Source organism: Macrobrachium rosenbergii, chromosome 55, assembly GCF_040412425.1.
Source record: "Macrobrachium rosenbergii isolate ZJJX-2024 chromosome 55, ASM4041242v1, whole genome shotgun sequence".
NCBI lineage: Eukaryota > Metazoa > Arthropoda > Malacostraca > Decapoda > Palaemonidae > Macrobrachium > Macrobrachium rosenbergii.
Window position 1 is genome coordinate 29,185,268 of NC_089795.1, and position 20,000 is coordinate 29,205,267.

General features: G+C 33.3%; 1 pseudogene; it reads right to left on the reverse strand.

Annotated features, from left to right (window-relative positions):
• The window catches only part of LOC136835720 (cell adhesion molecule 2-like), a 161,443-nt pseudogene extending 158,744 nt beyond the window's left edge, over nt 1-2,699 (reverse strand).
• Between the last annotated feature and the right edge of the window lie 17,301 nt (nt 2,700-20,000).

Here is a 20,000-nt window from a genome sequence, read left to right on the forward strand (position 1 = left end):
GCGGAAGCTTTAGCTTGTCAATATAATTGTTGACGAAGCACTCGGTGAATAATACATATGTGGTTGGTTCAGACCGGGTCGCCGGAGAAGAAAAAGGAGAAAAACAGTATATGTAAAGTAAAATTGGTTTTTGCGTGGCGTCACTGGAAATCATTTCTGCTTTCTGTTACAAGAGCGGTTAAGTGATTTCTTTTTTTTTTTTTTTTCATTACAGAGAAGTTTGTGTGTGTCTATGTGTGTGTCGTCTTAACGTTTTCTTTACCGTCTCATTCTATTTGCTTAAATTCAGGTTCATATATTTCTGTTCAATCGTTTACGTGCCTGGTGAAATTATTACCCATCATATATATCAAGATCACTTTTAAACATCGAAATAATAGTATTAGTGATAGTAATGTACCAATGTTATTAGGTTACCAGTAACGGCAATGTTAGTGTTAATTTTATTAGATCATTTGACCTTAAATATTTTATTTATTTTGTTCCCTAAATTTCCTATGTAATTGTGCCTACTAGTAAATTTTTATTTTGACAGTAAAATACGGAAATTATATAAATGAAACTCAAAGCGATTGACTCATTTGCTATTAAATGAAACATTTGAAATGTTAAGAATCAAAATATGTGGTTTAACGCTCTCTCTCTCTCTCTCTCTCTCTCTCTCTCTCTCTCTCTCTCTCTCTCTCTCTCTCTCTCTCAAGAGTTACTGGAGTAAGAAATGAAGAGGAAATTACAAACTCAAATTACAAAATTAACCGGCATATTTCATAGGGCGCATTCACCAAGCCTTCAGCGATTGCATCCTTCAAACCCCACCATCCTCCTTCTGTCCCTCCTCCTCCTACTCCTGTTCCTCACCAATCCTCCCTCCCCCTCCTCCCCCTCCCCTCAGACCTCGAGGGTGAAAAGGAAATGAGGGAAAGCAATGAGAACTGGGAAGAGATCATTCCTCAACCCCTCAGCTTCTAAGACAACTCTCACCCCTGAAAGAATTCGTACCCTAATCTCCAAAGTTCAACCCCTGGCCGCCTGATGCATCATTTTCAGGTAAGTATTAAAGAGGAGCTTTCTCATTATGGAAGTTATCCAGGGATAAGTCAAAGTCATCCATAAATATATGATTAAGCGATGCAACTTCTCCGAAGTTCCGTCAGTGTTGATGATGGATTTTCCCTTCTCTTATTTTTCTTGAGCGGAACTCTTTTTACACAGCTGCCAACACTCAGAGCACTGAGAGCATGGTAAAAGATTTACAAGGAAATAACATAAACTTCGAGTTTCTATTTTTACAGTCTTGGAAATGATAATTTCTTAATCATCTTTGATAATAAAATCGGAGAGGAGCTGATTTTTATTGTCCTCTCCCCTGCAAACCGGTTTGTCCGTCCCGGGTGTGGTTTGGTAGGTAGGGAAACGGGAGTGTCGGGGAGACATCCACCTTCCTCCTGCAAAAGTGTTTGTCACGCCCAGGGTGGGGCAGGGTAGGTAGGTGATCGGGAGGGTAGGGGAGACAGCTGTGCCGGGTTCCAGCATGCGTAGCGCGCGCTAACCAGCTCGTCTCAAATAATTAGCAAGGAATCCTTAAAAAGATGATGAACTGATTTAATGATGATAACATTAAATGAGAATATATCCGCAAACTTGATTTTTAAAAGTCCAATTATTAAAATTCTGTTCTTCTTCTAGTAATTATTCAGATTGATTGACTAAAGGTATTAAGTCCTTGAGGAGAAGCGCTAAATAGAGCTTAACCTGCCAAACAAGCGTCCACAAAAGAAAATGCAGTACATAAAAAAAGAATATGAAGCACGGAAAGAAGAGATGAAATATTACCAGCTAACTGGATAATAATATACAACACACGCCAAAAAAAATGAAATTTTAATGATGAAAAAATAACTCTCAAATATAAGCAAGATTAACCTTCAAGAGTCAAATAAATAAGGAAAACTAACAAACAAACTTAAGAAAAATAAAGTAAATAAGTTAATAGGACATTTCCGGTTTCAAGTGAAGTGAATGTATTACTTTCATTGTGTATAATATGGCCTTTGTGAACCTAAATAAGTTGCTGTTCACTCAAACACATTCACTTGCATAAATTTAAGTTGTAAATACCCCCTTTAAGACACACACACACTATATATATATATATATATATATATATATATATATATATATATATATATATATACATAGAGTGTGTGCGTGTATGTATTTATGTGTATGTCTATATATATATACATATATATATATATATATATATATATATATATATATATATATATATATATATATAATTATATACTATATATATAATATATATATGTATGTATGTTCTGTGTATGCCTTTATGTACGTTTGTATGTTTATCCGAAATTATATAAAACTGCAGTCACAGAGTACATAAGGTATATTTGTAGTAGATAAAAAAATACACTATAAAATGTCAAAAATAAAATGTCAAAAACTGTCTAGAGAACTTACCTAACAGTCCAGCGATGAACAGCAGACAAGTCAGGGCAGAACTTAATGATACCTGGAACAGCATCATCTTCAAGTTGCAGTATGATGCTAAATCTCGGACATATCTACCAAGCTTGTTTTTTCAGTATATCAGAAAAAATACTTTTGTTCCTTTGTCTTGACTGAATTCAATCACTGGAATCTTTCAGCACAACATTCTACCCTTGTGTTGTATATCTTGCTTTCTTCCAAAAGCTATTTCCGCCTCAAAAAATAAGTTTAATGAAAGCTTTAGTTATAGATTCATTCTATTGTGGTCTAGATGGCAACACCAGCTATTTCACCGGAATTTGTCGCTATCCACTACAATTCACTCGAAACCACTTCTAGCCAATCGTGAGCCCAGACCAACTCGAGGAAGAAAGCCATTGCAGTTTTCTTCATCGCACAAAGGAATCCGGGAACGAAGGACCGGACGATAAACTATCAGAGAACGGGGTCCCCTTTTTCTTTCTTACGAAGGGGGAGAGAGAGAGAGAGCTATTGTCATGGGGGTATTGTTCCTCGGCTAAAGCCAATGGAACTAATGGAGTCAAGTACTCTCAGAGCAGGAAATAGAACGAGAAACAACACTGGTGTCCCAGGGACGCTCCTGGAGTCGCTCAGAGAAGTGGCACTTTTTACGAGAGGGACATTTACTTCTCGAAGTTTCGGTGATTCCCTTCTGATCCTTCACCTGCAAGAGAAGAGAAAAAAGAACTCGTGAGTTTAGGGCGGTCAGTGGAGCATGGCAGGTGATGTTACAAATTCTGTCTTTGGAAAGAAGTATGAAAACTCACATATCACGCTAAGCATTAAAACAGAAACGAGGCTTTCGAGAAGGAAGCAGGCAAAGAAATAGGCAACACAAATTATGAGAGTGGTTAGAAAATAACAAGCCAACTAATCGTGAAAGAATAAAATTTCAACTATTTGTTATGAAACAACTAGATGAATTCTGTGAATTATGATTATATAAGAATGATTCAGAAATATTTCCTAGCTAGGCGAGAAAGAAACAATGAATATGAACAAAAACGTCAAGGGCTGCAGGATATTGGAAATCACATTACAAAACAACCGGCATATAAATATTTGCGCTACCATGAACTTCCACAAATATGCGAACTATTTCTCAGACACTCCTGTATTTCCGGGATGTGTGCAGGCTTCACTTTCTCCATGTCTAAAAAAAAAACCTGAATAAAAGTATAAATTCCCAGACGAATAACGGAAACCCCATGGTGAACACCACTGCTATATAATCACCAATGACATGTGAAACATACCGAAACTTCCTGGAAGGAAATCCATCGCATGGCGCATTGCAGTTATTTATTGAGGATCCAGAACAACAAAAGGATGACTACAGAGGGAGGAAACGCGTGCAATTTCTCACGGTGTGTTTCTAGGTCGTAATTTCCCAGCTATTTACTGATTAGAAAATTCAGTGATTAAATGGCGATCGTTTCAGGAATTTTTCTCTGGAGGTGTTGAGGTCAAGAAACTAATCCTGTTTAACTCCGAAAGAACACCGTTATCTGAGGAAAGGAATCGTTTTCTTTCTACATAATTTAGAGTAGATCACATGGAATTTAAGATTCAGACAGGAAAATATATATGGCAAATATTGTTGTAAAGCGAACGGCCTTTATTCGAAAATTCGCGTATCATGTGTTTGTAACGGATAATCCGATGTTATATTACCACCCTGGAGACATTGAGAAAAATGATTTGTTGAATCTAAATTGTGATAACTGGGATCTTCATGTCAATGTCTAATGGAAATTTCCCTTCAAAAGATGTGTCTTTCTTGCTGAAAAGAGAAACTGCACAAATGAAGGTTATTATTTCAAGTCGACCAATGGCAAGAGTAAATATGAAATAACTTTTGATATTCTTATTTTATTTGTTTTCTTTGTGTAACATTATGAATTCATTGCTTGGAACCGGAAATGACAGCAGTAAATGTTTAAATATTTTTTTTTATTCATAACTCGTGTAAGTTGTATTTGGTAAATATGTCTATACTGGTAAGCAAAGTTATACACACATACCAGCACACACACACACACACACACACACACACACACACACACACACACACACACATGCTCTTACGCTCACAAGATTCATTGTCAATCCAAAAAGGATAATACAGACATCTGCATGTATTTACGAAACATTTGAATATTCTCCTACGTATCGTGATATACATGATGTTATAAAGTTTAAAAATAAAATTGTTAGGCTAAAAACACGATTATTCCCAATAGGATATTTTAAAGTTTACTCTGCTCCGGAAATGTTAAAGAGAGACTGCGGCTGGGGGAAAAGACGTGCTTTTTATACCTTTTTCCTCCCCTCTTTATTTTTAATATATTTTGAATTCTCATTGAGAAACGCTCCAATGAAGAGGAAGGAGAATGGAAAAATTCAGCTAGAATACCTTCAGGCAGAGGAGCCACAAAGAGAGAGAGAGGGAGAGGTTTAGAAATTTATTTTATAAATTTTTAAAAACAAAAGAGAGAAAGAGAGAGATGTGGTGGGATTTGCAGGGGTTTATTTTGAAAATGTTTAATATAAAGAGAGAGGGAGAGGCGGGGCGATTTAGAAATTTATTTTGTCTAAAAACAGAGAGAGAGAGAGGTGTGATGGAAAGGTTTCCTGAAGCATACTGCTACAATTTGAAACCTGTCATTCCTATTTGATTTATCTCTTAGATATACTGTACAAAAAAGCAAGTTCTGAGTATTCATGTTGATTTATTCTTAGGTTATTACTTACAATGCTCGTTTAAAATAAAAAGGTAAATTTACATTGAATTCCTGTATATATTCTTAATGCCGTCAGATTTGCTATTCAAGAAATCTAAGCAAACAACACGTAATTATGGAAGAAACGCGGAAAACAAATTAATTCATTTTTATATGAATAAGATGTCCGGAAGATACTGTACATCAACTAAATTATTTGAGACACTGTTTACAAATTCTCTTGAATGGGCTGTGTTTCATTATATTGGCAAGAGAATTAAGTAATTTATATCACAGTCAATCCACGTCAATACCCATTTTGCAGTAGAAAAACGAATAATTTTCTTTTAGTAAGTTTAATGATGAATTGCATCATAGCAACGAGAGGCAATAATATATTCTCTAGAAAACTTTTTAGAATATTCATCAATACAGTTAACGAGCAGACACAAATTATTAATCTAAGTCTAGAAAACTTTTTAGAATATTCATCAATACAGTTAACGAGCAGACACAAATTATTAATCTAAGTCGAGGTAAATATACCCTTTATCCAATCCTGAACACGAAGTTGGAAGGTGATTTGAGTAAGAAGTGTAAAGAAGGTCAAGAATAATTCGTGTTGAAGGATTTTGCCCTTCTTTCTCCGAATCTAGTGTCCTCGTTAATCCAGTACAACTGTGTCTCATACAATGTTTAACCTCACATATTTGGAAACCGTTGTTAGCACAAAGTTGCTTATAAACTAATTAGCTTTTGTTGTTTCCCGGTAAAACTGAGTCATGTTTGCAGTCTTATCTTTCTTTGTAAAGGAGAATGAACGAGAATTCCCAGGAATAAAGACGAAAGTACTTGTACTGTAGTTTCTTTGTTCTGTTATATTATATTTTGAATTGGTTTTACATAAGATATATATATATATATATATATATGTATATATACACATTATATATATATATATATATATATATATATATATATATATATAGATAGATAACCAGATAGATAGATTACATATATATATATATATAAAAAAAATTTATATATGTATATATATATATATATATATATATATATATATATATATATATATATATATATATAATTATCTATCTATCTGGCTATCTATCTATGTATATGTATATGTGTATATATATATATATATATATATATATATATATATATATATATATATATATATATTTATATCTTTATATCTTCATATAAAACCAATTCAAAATATATTATAACAAACAAAAAACTGCAGTACAAGTACTTTCGTCTTTATTCTTGGGAATTCTCGTTCATTCTCCTTTACACAGAAAGATGAGACTGCAAACATGACTCAGTTTTACCGCGAAACAACAAAAGCTAATTGGTTTATAAGCAACTTTGTGCTAACAACGGTTGCCAAATATGTGAGGTTAAACATTATATGAGACACAGCTGTACTGGATTAACGAGGACACTAGATTCGGAGAAAGAAGGGCAAAATCCTTCAACACGAATTATTCTTGACCTTCTTTACACTTTATTTAAATCACCTTCCAACTTCGTGTTCAGGATTGGATAAAGGGTATATGGACCTCGACTTAGATTAATAATTTGTGTCTGCTCGTTAAATGTATTGATGAATATTCTAAAAAGTTTTCTAGAGAAAATATTATTACCTCCCGTTACTATGATGCAATTGATCATTAAATTTACTAAAAGAAAATTATTCGTTTTTCTACTGCAAACTGGGTATTGACGTGGATATATATATACACACATACATACATACATACGTACAGATTCAAAATGTTTAAATGAATCTTAATACTGACATTTACAGTAATCCACTGGATATAAAGAATTTAATTGTGGATTTATAGTTAACTGGATTTTGATTACATTCCCAAGTAAATTAACATAAGTATCCAAAAGTTACAGATTTATACATATAAATTTGTATAATGATATACTGTATATATATATATATATATATATATATATATATATATATATATATATATATATATATATATATATATATATATACTATATATATAAGGAAAAGATGGGAAGTTATATACAATGGAGGAGAGAGATTTAATATGGCCTTATAGCTGCAGTTACTTTTTTTCAGTGCTCTTATCAAGTCATTTAAAACGTCTCAATTTACCATGTTTAGTCATTTTACAGCCTGTGATGAAAATGGTTTATGATACTATTATGTAAGAAAACAAGACCATTATTACTTAAAGAGATTCTCGGATATTTTCACTTCAAGGAACAAAAAGCCTTTGTTCTTGTCTTTATCGAAACACTAATTATCGGTTAATTGTGCCCAGCGTCACCTTTTTTTGGTGCTACTCTGGAAGATTTTTCTGGCTATTGTAAGGAAAAAATATTTAACATTCTTAACTTTATTTCGTTCCTTGTTCTTCCCACGGCTATTGTAGTACTAAATAGCATTTTATTCTCCAACATTCCATATTCTCTGTCAGTACCAATATTCCTCACGGAAAACTTCTTTAGAATTGCTTGTCTTCATCAGGAACATGGTATTAATATATAATCTGTAAGTAAAATTCCCTATTAAATTCACTATGATTATGGATTTAACGGGCGTTGTGTTAATGATACTTTTTGATCCTTGAACTGTTTTGGAAAACTTAAATATTTGACCTGCTTTAAAATAAGTTGCCATGGTAACTGCTATTTCTATTTCTTTCCAGATTACAAACTCTTTTATGGTTGTTTCAATCTGATCAAAACCACTGTCATATATTTCTGGAATCTACTTTTAAGTAAACAACAATTTTTGGTTACGAAGTTCTTAAGGATATTTCCCCAATACCCACCCCACCCTGTTCTTTACATGTCTTTCCACTTTTTTTACAGCTCGTCCCACTGAAAACAGTTTAATCACAAATCATTTCATCAGTTTCTCTCTACCTTCACCTAACAAAAAGCCTACTTTCTTCATTCAATCGCCAGCTTCCTTTTCCGGGTTTAGTTTCTTTTGCAACTTTAACCTCGAAAGCAAAATATGCTGTAGTTGGTGTTCATGATATAGTTTATCTAGAGGCTTCAGATGCGTTCTCGTTATTGTAAGGCAACTTTCTAACGATAAAGTAAATTCGTTTCGTTGGGAAGTAAGCATATTGGATGTCCAAGTGTCCGTAGACTTTAATTGACGACATGTTTTCTATGTACAGTCTAATTAGGCTTTGTATACACCTCGTTTTGTTCTTTAAAATACACAGATTTTGTATTTTAACTGTTCCTTTGATTCTTTCACTTTGGATGATGTTCAGTTTAAATCAGGGCAAGACGACATATCACCTTTACCGTTGCTATTTTGATTTTTCTCAAATTATGGTATCCAGCAATGTTCCACTAAATTAGGGCCGTCCAAGTTGTTTAGTCTGTAGTCTGAGGGCCACTCTTGAAAAAATAAAAAGTCATGCGGGCCACCAGTGTGTATGTATGTATGTATATGGAATTTTTCTTTTATTCAGGGTATGTGGTAAATCTAATTTTTACGATATAAAAAAGAGATATACTTTACTTATTTTTCTCTAGAGGGCCACTTTCCAAATCAAACGGGTCACATTTGGCCCACTCGCATGGGGTTGGACGGCCCTGCACTAAATGGTTCATTTCTTTCACAGTTTTATTTGCTTCGGTGTTCTTACCATTCCTGTCGGAAGTTGCAAACATTTCCCTGAATCCTATCGTTCCTTCTCTCCGAAGAGGGACGACTATACCCATACACATAACTTTTCAGGTATGTATATGGGTATACACATTACATTTTATTGGAAGTAATTTCATTATCTCCAGGACGGTCGTTCAGTTCTTTATTTTCGTTTATTGTCTTAGAATTGGATTTCATTTCATTTGCCCTCCAGGTGAAAAAAAGCAGGTACGGAAACAAAGGAAAATTGAATGTCTCTTCTACTTACAAATTTGACAATTAGAGGCAATGCAGTATAGTTCTATACGTGAAAGCTCCTGCTGCACAAATGGTCCTTTTCCAGCGTAGGCTTCCAACTGACAGCTCCCTTACCCATCACACAATATAAGAAAAAAAGCAAACGATGAAAGCCGAAGTCTAACGCAGACAGTAAATAGATTATCAATGGCCAATTCGACAACATAAAACGACATATAGTTTGTCACTTTTTTCTTCGCAAACCATGCTTCTGTCGCTCTGTTTTTTTCTTATACTTCGTTGGACGATTATCATTCTGTCCCTGGCACTAAGTATAGACTAGAGAGGGAATAAGTCTTTCCCGAAGGACGCTGAAATGTCACGTAGCGCCCGGGAAGTGTTTAACGTCTTTCTTTACAGAGATATTCATCACAGCAAAATCCCTAATCACAAAGTCAGGGTTATTAAAGAAGAAGGCTCGGTCATGCAATGTTTGGATCTTTAATTCCCCTGAGCAAAAGGAAATGAAAGAGTTGTTGATATGTGTACTAAGTAGGTCATATTGATAATTGCAGTGAATAGATGTATTGTGCTCTAAGATTTTATTGTTTGGATACCATTATAGATAGGACCAAAAAAAAAAAAGAAACACTTTTCATATATGCATTTAGTAGGTCAGATACACACCTGCAATGTAAAGCAATGAGTTACCATTGCCCTATTTATACACTTCACATTTTGTGCATGTTTGCGAGGAATGAACTGGAGCAAAATCACATGAGAACGTTATAGATGTATGTACCTTATAAGGTCAGATTCATTTTGCTGCGAGGATCAATAAATCTTGCAACTTTTTTGTAGGTTTCAGTGTGTGTACACATCGTCTAGTTAAAAACTTTAAAATGAATAGAGCGTTTTATTTATAGTTCCCAGTTCATCAGATTTATATTAGCGATGAAGTGCCGCGAATTACTCGACTCGTTTTTAATATTGCAATACTTGTATATATCGGATAACTGTAGCTTCTTTTTATTGCTCCTCCGAGGACTTGAATGATTAGAGCAAATCGGGATTCGAAGCGAAGAGAGTGTAAGAAGTGTTTGGATTGTTAATTGCTTCAACTCGTCTTTCATTTCCTTGTTAATTGAGTTTTTGTTTGTTCTGTTCAGTATTTGATGAAATTGAAATATCCCACTTTAACTCTCCGGCACAGAACAGCAGCTATTACAGACGCTGAGGGTGAATTTGTTTTGTCTTACGAAAAAATAAGTGATTGGTGCGCTGTCTTTGTTTTATACAAAGCACAACAAATAACAATACACTCTTGAATCAAAATACGCATTCGCCGATGTATTAACGAGATCGCTGAATCGTGAATCGGAGATTAAAAGAAAACTCTTCAGTCATCACTTTCTCATCAACAGAGAAAAATAAACAAGTAAAAAAAAAAAAAAAATCCGAATGCAAAACGAAAGGGAAACGTCGAGCTACTGAATGGGTCTCCCATCCACTTCGAATAATAACGTCAAGTTATTTGTTGTCTCAGGCGAGATTTTGTTTTCTCAGCAATCTGAAGAACGGCTGGGTCAATTAACTGTCCTCTGGACAATTACCAGACATTTGCTTCACGAAAATCACCGTAACATTCTCTCTCTCTCTCTCTCTCTCTCTCTCTCTCTCTCTCTCTCTCTCTCTTCTCTCTCTCTCTCTCACTGTAGGGATTTCATATTTATTTGCATATATATATATATATATATATATATATATATATATATATATATATATATATATATATATATATATATATATATACATATATATGTATACATATATATATATATATATATACATACATATATATATATATATATATTTATATATATATATATATATATATATATATATATACATACATACATACATACATATATATATATATATATATATATATATATATATATATATATATATATATATATATATATATATATATATATATATCAAGGAAGAGTTTTGCCCTGATCTTTCGAATGTTTAGTATCTTTTTAATCGTTATCCTCGAGGGCAGCAATTCTTTTTTTTGTACAGAAAACCCGTTGGTCCAGGGTTTATTTGTTTATCCTATTCGAATGTGGTTATTAAGGCTTCACGAGTTAATGCATTTTATTTTAGGATATGTTTAAGGCTCCCCTTTTTTTTATGCACACACAAACACACACACATATATATATATATATATATATATATATATATATATATATATATATATATATATATATATATATATATATATATATATATATATGTATATATATATATATATATATATATATATATATATATATATATATATATATATATATATATATAACACACACATATATATATATACCCTTAATAATTGCTTCCTAATTCCTCTGTCTCAGTATATTTTCATTCACACACATGGAACCTCTCTCTCTCTCTCTCTCTCTCTCTCTCTCTCTCTCTCTCTCTCTCTCTCTCTCTCTCTCTCTCTCTCTCTTGCGGCGTTGGTATTATAGGGCAGCATGAAAGGCAACACTTCAAGAGACAAACAGAACAATTGCGGAATGTGGTCCCATTTATGACCCGGCCGTGGCACTGGCACTGTTCAATTATAAACCTTATGCGGGGCCTTCGGAAAGCCGGTTATTGGTCCTCTCCGTAAGGGATATAAGAGCCATTACGCCCCCGTTATTATTAATGAGGCTGGGTCTCTTCTGCTCATATGATGCCCAGAGGAAGAGTAAAAAAAAAAATGTATAAAAGTGGTAGAAAAAATGAAAGAAGAGAGAGAACGACTAGAATAATTTTCTCACGCAAGATATCTTATGAAATACGCCATGTCAGTATTCTCCGGTTTTGTTTATTTTTTTATATGCATTTGCGTGCGTTTCTTTTTTGAGATTATTATTATTATTATTATTATTATTATTATTATTATTATTATTATTATTATTATTATTATTATTATTATTATTATCGTAGTCATCGCATACAGATATTACGTTATAATATTTGTTTTATAAGCATATTTTAGGAAATTAAATCAAGGATAATACCTATGAGTAAAATACATAGAGCACTGTCTATTTCATATACTTACACACTAATACACATACGCAAAAGACTCTTCAGTAAGAAATCGAAAACACTACAATTACTGTACCATTCATTTCTACTTGTATGCACACTAATGATTACTTAATAGTCCTTCCTTTCTAATTCCTATTCAAGTTCCATTCATTACTTTTTGGTTTCCATTTACCCTCATAACTTACTGTTTACTCACGACATTCCCCTTTTACAGATATTTCCTGCATCTTTCAGTTTCGCCTGATGTTTCTATTTGCTACCCATAATCAACACTATCACATTGCGAAGATTATCTGTTGAGCAGTTCACTGGCAACCTGTTTTCTTCCTCCGCACCTACAGCTTATATCCTTTCTCTGCCTTCTTACGTCACTTCATTCATAAAGAGATTTCACAAACATGGAGACAACACACACCTTTTAGAGTCGTACTTTAACCCAAACTAGTCGTTCTTCCGTCAACATAGCCTAACACACACTTCGCTTCCATCACAGAAAGTTTAATTAGGTTTCAACAACTTGTTATCTGTACTCTATATCCCCAGCACACTTCACACTACCTTCCTGTCGATTCTGTCATCAGACTTTCTAGGTTCAAGTAGGTCACGAAAAGCTTTTTCCCTACTTACTTTAGCTGCTTTATAATGGAAACTACATCCACTTCCTCCTTGCCTAAACGTACACATTATTCCTTTATTCATCTTTCCGTCTTTTGTCTTACTTTGATAATCGATATTATACCACATACATTCCATGAAAAAAGTAAAAGTATGTACATACTGTATAATTCTTTCATTCATGTGTAAGATCTTAATATTTACACCAAAGAGATATTATTCCCCTAAATAATTTCTCTTGGATTTTTTCTTTATCCATTTGTACCTTACAAAACATGGCCAGCCAGCCATAAACTTTTTTTCGTAAAGTGAGACATGCTATTATAATGATGAAAAACATAAGCAGTAAAAGAATTCCGAAAGGATGTTAATGTGATGAAAGGAAATAGAACTGGACAGTATAATGAAAAGATTATCAGTTATCACACAGTAAATTTGGAAAAAGCCTTAATGCATGTTTCAAGGTCATATAAGTGCAGGTGGAATTCTCTCCCTGGGATCAAGGAAAAGTGACAGGAATAATATTAGTAAACATGAGATAGAGAGAAAAGGAGAACCAAGCAGCTATGGGTCTGTTTTAGAATAAAATTTTTGACCAACAATAAATGTCAAAGGCCACTTGCACATTAAACATTCTCAGAAAGGGAGTGGGCTAGCAATACTATCCCAGAAAACTAGCTGAAAATCGAAGTGAAAACAGCTTTGAATTTCCCCATTCTAGGGTAAAACAAGCAATATATATATATATATATATATATATATATAGCATACATACATATATATATATATATATATATATATATATATATATATATAGTTATATTATATATATATTATTATTATATATATATACATATATATATATATATATATATATATATATATATATTATATATATATATATATATATACATATATATATATATATATATATATATATATATATATTTGTACAGTAATATATTATAAAATATATATGTGTAAAACTCACGTGAAAATAAAAGAAAGGTACCGAGACTTAACTTTTATTCCAAAGTCATCTTCATGGGTACACTGAAGGTGACTGTGGGGTAAAAGTTGAAAATCTTGGTACCTTCTTTTGTTTTCACGTGAGGACTTTTTATATAGTTCATCCACGGAATCATTGTGGAAATACAAGATGTGTGTGTGTGTATGTGTAATATTATTTTGAAAATAAATAGGCAAAACAAACCAATTAGTAACAATACTAAGTAAAAATGACATACTGATAGCATCAAGTAAAATATCTCATTGCCTGCGTTTCCGGCCACATAGCAATTAATAACTGATGAAGTAGACTTAAACGTTAAAGTTTCTCATGATGATGATGATGATGAGAGAGAGAGAGAGAGAGAGAGAGAGAGAGAGAGAGAGAGAGAGAGAGAGAGAGAGAGAGAGAGAGATATTTGAAAGTGAAATTAAAGGAGCAGAGATAGGGGGTGACAAATATGATAACTGAGCCAATAGTAGAAGCTGGAAAAAGGGAGGGTTGGGGATTACAGTAGAGAGAGAGAGAGAGAGAGAGAGAGAGAGAGAGAGAGAGAGAGAGAGAGAGAGAGAGAGAAATATTGACGCCAGTAAAAAGTAAAATAGGAATGAATTGAAGCTGAAATAACTCCCACAAACACACCACATACACAAGAACTGGGAGAGAGAGAGAGAGAGAGAGAGAGAGAGAGAGAGAGGACAGTCCCTAGGAGGAGAAAATGGGAGGAGGATCCTGTCCCTGCGACGCACAGGAAAACAGGAAAGCAATAAGCAAGAGAGATAGAAAGAGACGGAACTATCTAAAACCATTTCCACACTAATGATCCAATTATGGCCGCTGGGTATCAATTAGACTTTTAATTTATGCCGAGTGTAGAAAACAACTGTAAGGAATGGCCTCTGCTTCTCCACTTCCAACCTCTTATCAGGGAAAAGGCCTTCGTGTTTTCGGACATTTAGGAATGAGATATAGAATCACATTTTAGGTTCTAATACAGACAGACAGACACACACACACACATTTATATATATATATATATATATATATATATATATATATATATTTATATATATATATATATATATATATATATATATATATATATATATATATATATACATACATATATTTGTATATTGTTACAGATATATATATATATATATATATATTATATATATATATATACAGATATATATATCATATATATATATATATATATATATATATATATATATATATATATATATATATATATATAGAGTATATATACTGTATATATATTTGTTTATTTATTTTTATTTCTATATACTTACATCCAGAAACCAGCCACTCCTCTACTTTGAATTGTTAAAAAACATTGCTACTTCAGCAAATAATAGAAATAAAACTTGGAATAAAACTAACGGATCTATGCAGCCTAAATTCCTTCCGTCCATTTTCTGTTCCGTGATAAAAAACGAGATGATATGTTACCAAAAAAAATGTGTAAATGCCAGCACCAATCTCCCTCGTTACTTCAGAAGGAGTTTTAAAAAGTTGGAAATGGAGTTACAAGAAAAGTTTCCTCAATTTCATTCAGGAGAGGAGGCGAGAAGAGCGCCATGGCAGCAGGTATCTGTCAACTAAAGGATTACGGTTGGTTAAAACTCTTATCTGACGGCGTTTCGCGTTTTCTTCATCGTGGACGCTCTGTGATTTTATGAAATTTTGGCTGTCAAGCCAGGCTCTGGGAGCTCTCTCACCAATTCAGCGCTCAAGACAGTGAAAAGGAGGAGTTGGAGTAGTTGGACAGCAAGCTAAAGAGACCCAGAAAGTAAAGATGAAGTAGTAGCCAGAGAGGTTAGACAGCACGTTTGAAGAAAGGAAGCAAGAATGAAGATAAAGTAAAAGCGAAACAATGGGCGCAGCTAGGTGCCGAAGGGAAGCTGCAAACCCATTCAGTATTTCATGTGAGGTGTACTACCAGCAGTAGCCCCCTTGTACGATATGCATATTCATAACCATAGGAAATGATTTCTGCTATTACTTTCAGGAAGGATCTCTTGTGCATATTTTCAATGCGTTATTGGATATTACAAAGAATATAATAAAGAATTTAATATATCAGTTACGCAGATGAAGATATTTATAGAATTTCTTCCTACATTACTCAGAGTTTTAAGCAGCATACATTCCTTGTTTTTGTCAATACTTTGCATTTAAAACAAGTGTAGAATGTATGTGTAAAGTATTTTCGAATTTCGAAAGACTTAGTGGAAACTGAGATGCTTTCTGGGACCACCTATAATGAGAAAACTGGTGGTTGTAACTAATAAGTGAATGAGTGATGAACTCTAAGATATCTAGCTTAACAAACTGAGAGTATGCAGAGTTGTTGCACGAGATACTTTCGATTACAAAGGTCTGTTGACTTAAACACCGTGTAAATACTGATTCTTCAAAGGTGAGTTCTCCTGTGGGTAAAGAGAGACCGTACCATTCATGCTCATTGATATTGCTTAGGCATTTTCTCTGCGGGAAAACCAGTGGAAAGCCAGTATAGCTGTTGTTATGGCCGTTGGACAGCCGTTTGGTCATTATCAGCCCAGAGTTCCACAGTTAACAGTTACTCTCTCTCCACTATGCTGATGGACAGTCACTTAATAGAACACTGTCTCTCTTTTTATTGCTGCGTGTGGGCATCGGCACTAACTATTCCGTTTCACTTGCTGTACTATGTTCATGAAAACATTTTTGGTTTTGTATGCCAGTTGGTTCTCCTATATGGAAAATTATCTCTGATCCTTTTACCAAGATGGATTGAACAGATAATTTTGCCTTATCGGTAAACATGTTTTGTATTTTGAACAGTTATTGGAAATATATTATTCTCCGACCACAGTATCGCGATAACAGATCTGCAATTTTGACGTAAACCTTAATCATGCCCAATAGCTAACTTTTGGCTTTGCAGTTTGATTACAGCAACCATTTCAATGGCTCACAAAAAACCTAACAACTGTGATTTGTAAAAGAAGTGTACAACATAAAATGAATATTTTTTCCACGGAGCGTATCACACTTGTTTTTTCTAATGCAAAAACCCTGCATTCCTGAAAGAGTATTGTGTAATTTAGTTTATATATATATATATATATATATATATATATATATATATATATATATATATATATATATATATATATATATATATATATATACACATATACATACATACATACTGTATATATTTATTGCAGAGTGGATTGTCGAGGTAAGGACCAATTCTTTTTTAATCTACCAAGATTTCAATATATTTTCTAGACAGAACTTCAAAGTAAATATTTTGTATATGCGGTTAGCAGTAAAATCATAGTTTAAATAAATACATGTGAACATAAAAGTTAATAGAAATAACCAGATAGACACCAGATATATAGAGATTTAAATGTTTGCAAACATTATCGTTAGTTAAGGTAACTGAAATGAACTCACGGAGTAAAAAAGATAAATTATGGAATATCCATGTTATCTAAATGTTACACAATGGACTAAATATTTAGAGATGAGTGATACTTAATTCCATCCAAAGGTATAAGCCTTTTGCTCCCCTTTCAAAATCATTTTCAGTATAAAAATATAGAAAGTTGAATCTAGAGCCTTAGTAAATCATAAAGAAGAATTTTACAAGTCCATACGAATATGTAGATTTTGTAACCCATGAAGGCTATTAACAAACAGGTTCATATCTCCCTGAATAAGAGAATCGCATATGAAAGCTAAATGATTGAATAACCTTGTTAATTATAAGAAGAAAATATTGTAATGCCATGCAACCGTTCACATAGTCACATTGTAATGGCCTGGACGTGACATTAATCGGTGTGATAATTCCCGTTTTTAACAAGGCCCTACCAAAATAAAGCGTAATATGTGTGCAGCATAAATTGTGTTTCTATAATTGTCCGGATGTGACCTTCTTCAAACATAATAAAATTGTTGATACCAGACTTATGGGATACACGATCAATTTGGATGCAACATTAGTAAATGCTGGAATTCTTAGTTCACTTCCCAAAGTACAGTCTCTTGATGACGTACCCATGAAACTCATTATCATTGCAAATGCCGCATCGACTTTTAGATTTGTCGATAGCAAAGTGTCGCTCCCGAAAGCAACACTTTGTAGATGCTGGTGGCGATGGCATTTCCATACTTATGTCGTTCGGAATTTAATTAAAAACTTTCTTATTAACAGACATGAAAGACTTCCAGTTTTAGGAGTGATTCATTGAGTAATGAAACTCCATCAGGAAAAAAGTTCTTTAGCCTTGTCAATCAAATTACAGATCACGACTAATTATTCAACTTCAAAGACAGAATTCCAGGAAGTGCTCCGAAGTATATTTAGTAACAGATGGCGGCAGATATTGTATACAGTTTGTTATATATCAGAAGCTGGTAAAATAATTACTCTTAATGTTACTGAAGTGTGATAAATGTCTATAATGAAGAAAATTAAGGAAGCTTTTGAGTGTACCATATACAGAGTTATTTGCAGAAGCTTAATTAAAATCGAGATACGAAAACAAGTAGGAAGGCTCTGGCATAAATGGCTTGATGTATCGGTATATCTTGGGGTGGCCGAATAGACTGAGGGAATAGAACATGATAGGTTTGGGAAAAGTTGTACTGTACATTGCGAAAGCAATTTTAACTAGGTGATGAGGAAGACCAAACAAGTTTGCTTTAGTGGAAAAAAAAACGTACTTCGGACTTTTTAACCTCACACATACACATACACAACATATATATATATATATATATATATATATATATATATATATATATATATATATATATATATATATATATATATATATATATGTGTGTGTGTGTGTGTGTGTGTGTGTGTGTGTGTATGTATACGTACATTTATGTACAGTAAAATTGTATTATGAGTCAATAATTACTAATACATCAAAGTTGTTTTATTTTCTTATTTCTATGAAGCTTTCATTCACTTCATTTAGAGCCTGTCTAAGGCTACTGATGCACCTTATCTGTCCTATCGATAATTTAAGAAATATTTTCCCGATGAATGTTGCGGACTTTCCTCGCCAGAGATTTGGAATTCTTTTTTTTCTGTATTTCATGAAACATTTGGACTCGGAATACTACTCGCTATATCGTACGGGACAATTCGATCATTTAACTGCTCCATACATACCTTCATTTCGAATATGCTATTTGGAATTTTCAATTGCGAATACAATATACTTTGTAGCTCAGATGTTCTTTTACATAAAAAATCATGATAAAGTTATTGATTAAACCAATTATTCTTTTAGATACATGCTGAGGATATTTTATTATTCTTTCATCAGCTTAGTCATGGTCATTGCTGAATGACCTCATAGGTCCCAGTGCTTGGCCTTTGGCCTAAATTCTATATTCTGTATTCTTGGAGCTTGGAGTAGACCTCTGGACTTTGGGCAACTAAACAAGGTCTTAGACATGGACTTATAATTCTTAAGCATTTTAGAAATTATTATCTGGTGAAGCGCAATGCAAATGTTGATGTATCAATAGATATTAATTATAAAGTAATATTTATGTAATTATATACATGAAAATTTCACGAGTTTCTAATCTTAATGTCAGTCTCGGATCAATTAGCTACGGTGACGCGAATGCCCATTACAAAATCAGAACTTGAAAAGACCCGAAAAAGAGATTGTTGGTCCAACAATGCCGAGGAGAGTAATGGAAGTTAAATGAAATATCAGCGATGACATTTTTGTGTCCAAATATCCAAAATGGCATTTTAGGAAGACTGATGACAAGGGATGCTATCCATCATTCGCTCACAAAAGACAGCATTTATCTCAAAGCAGCGGCTCGCGAAAAGACTTGCCGCCGAGTCTGTCCGAAGCATTTATTTGCTGCAAGTCACTGCTAACTGCGACTTGTCCCCGTAAAGAGGTGCCTCTCGGGCTATTTAAAAAAATGACAAATACAGACCTTTTTGCCGAAATTTTGGTTTCATGTCATTCGGAGTAACACAATTCATCAAGATGATGTATTACATCTTATT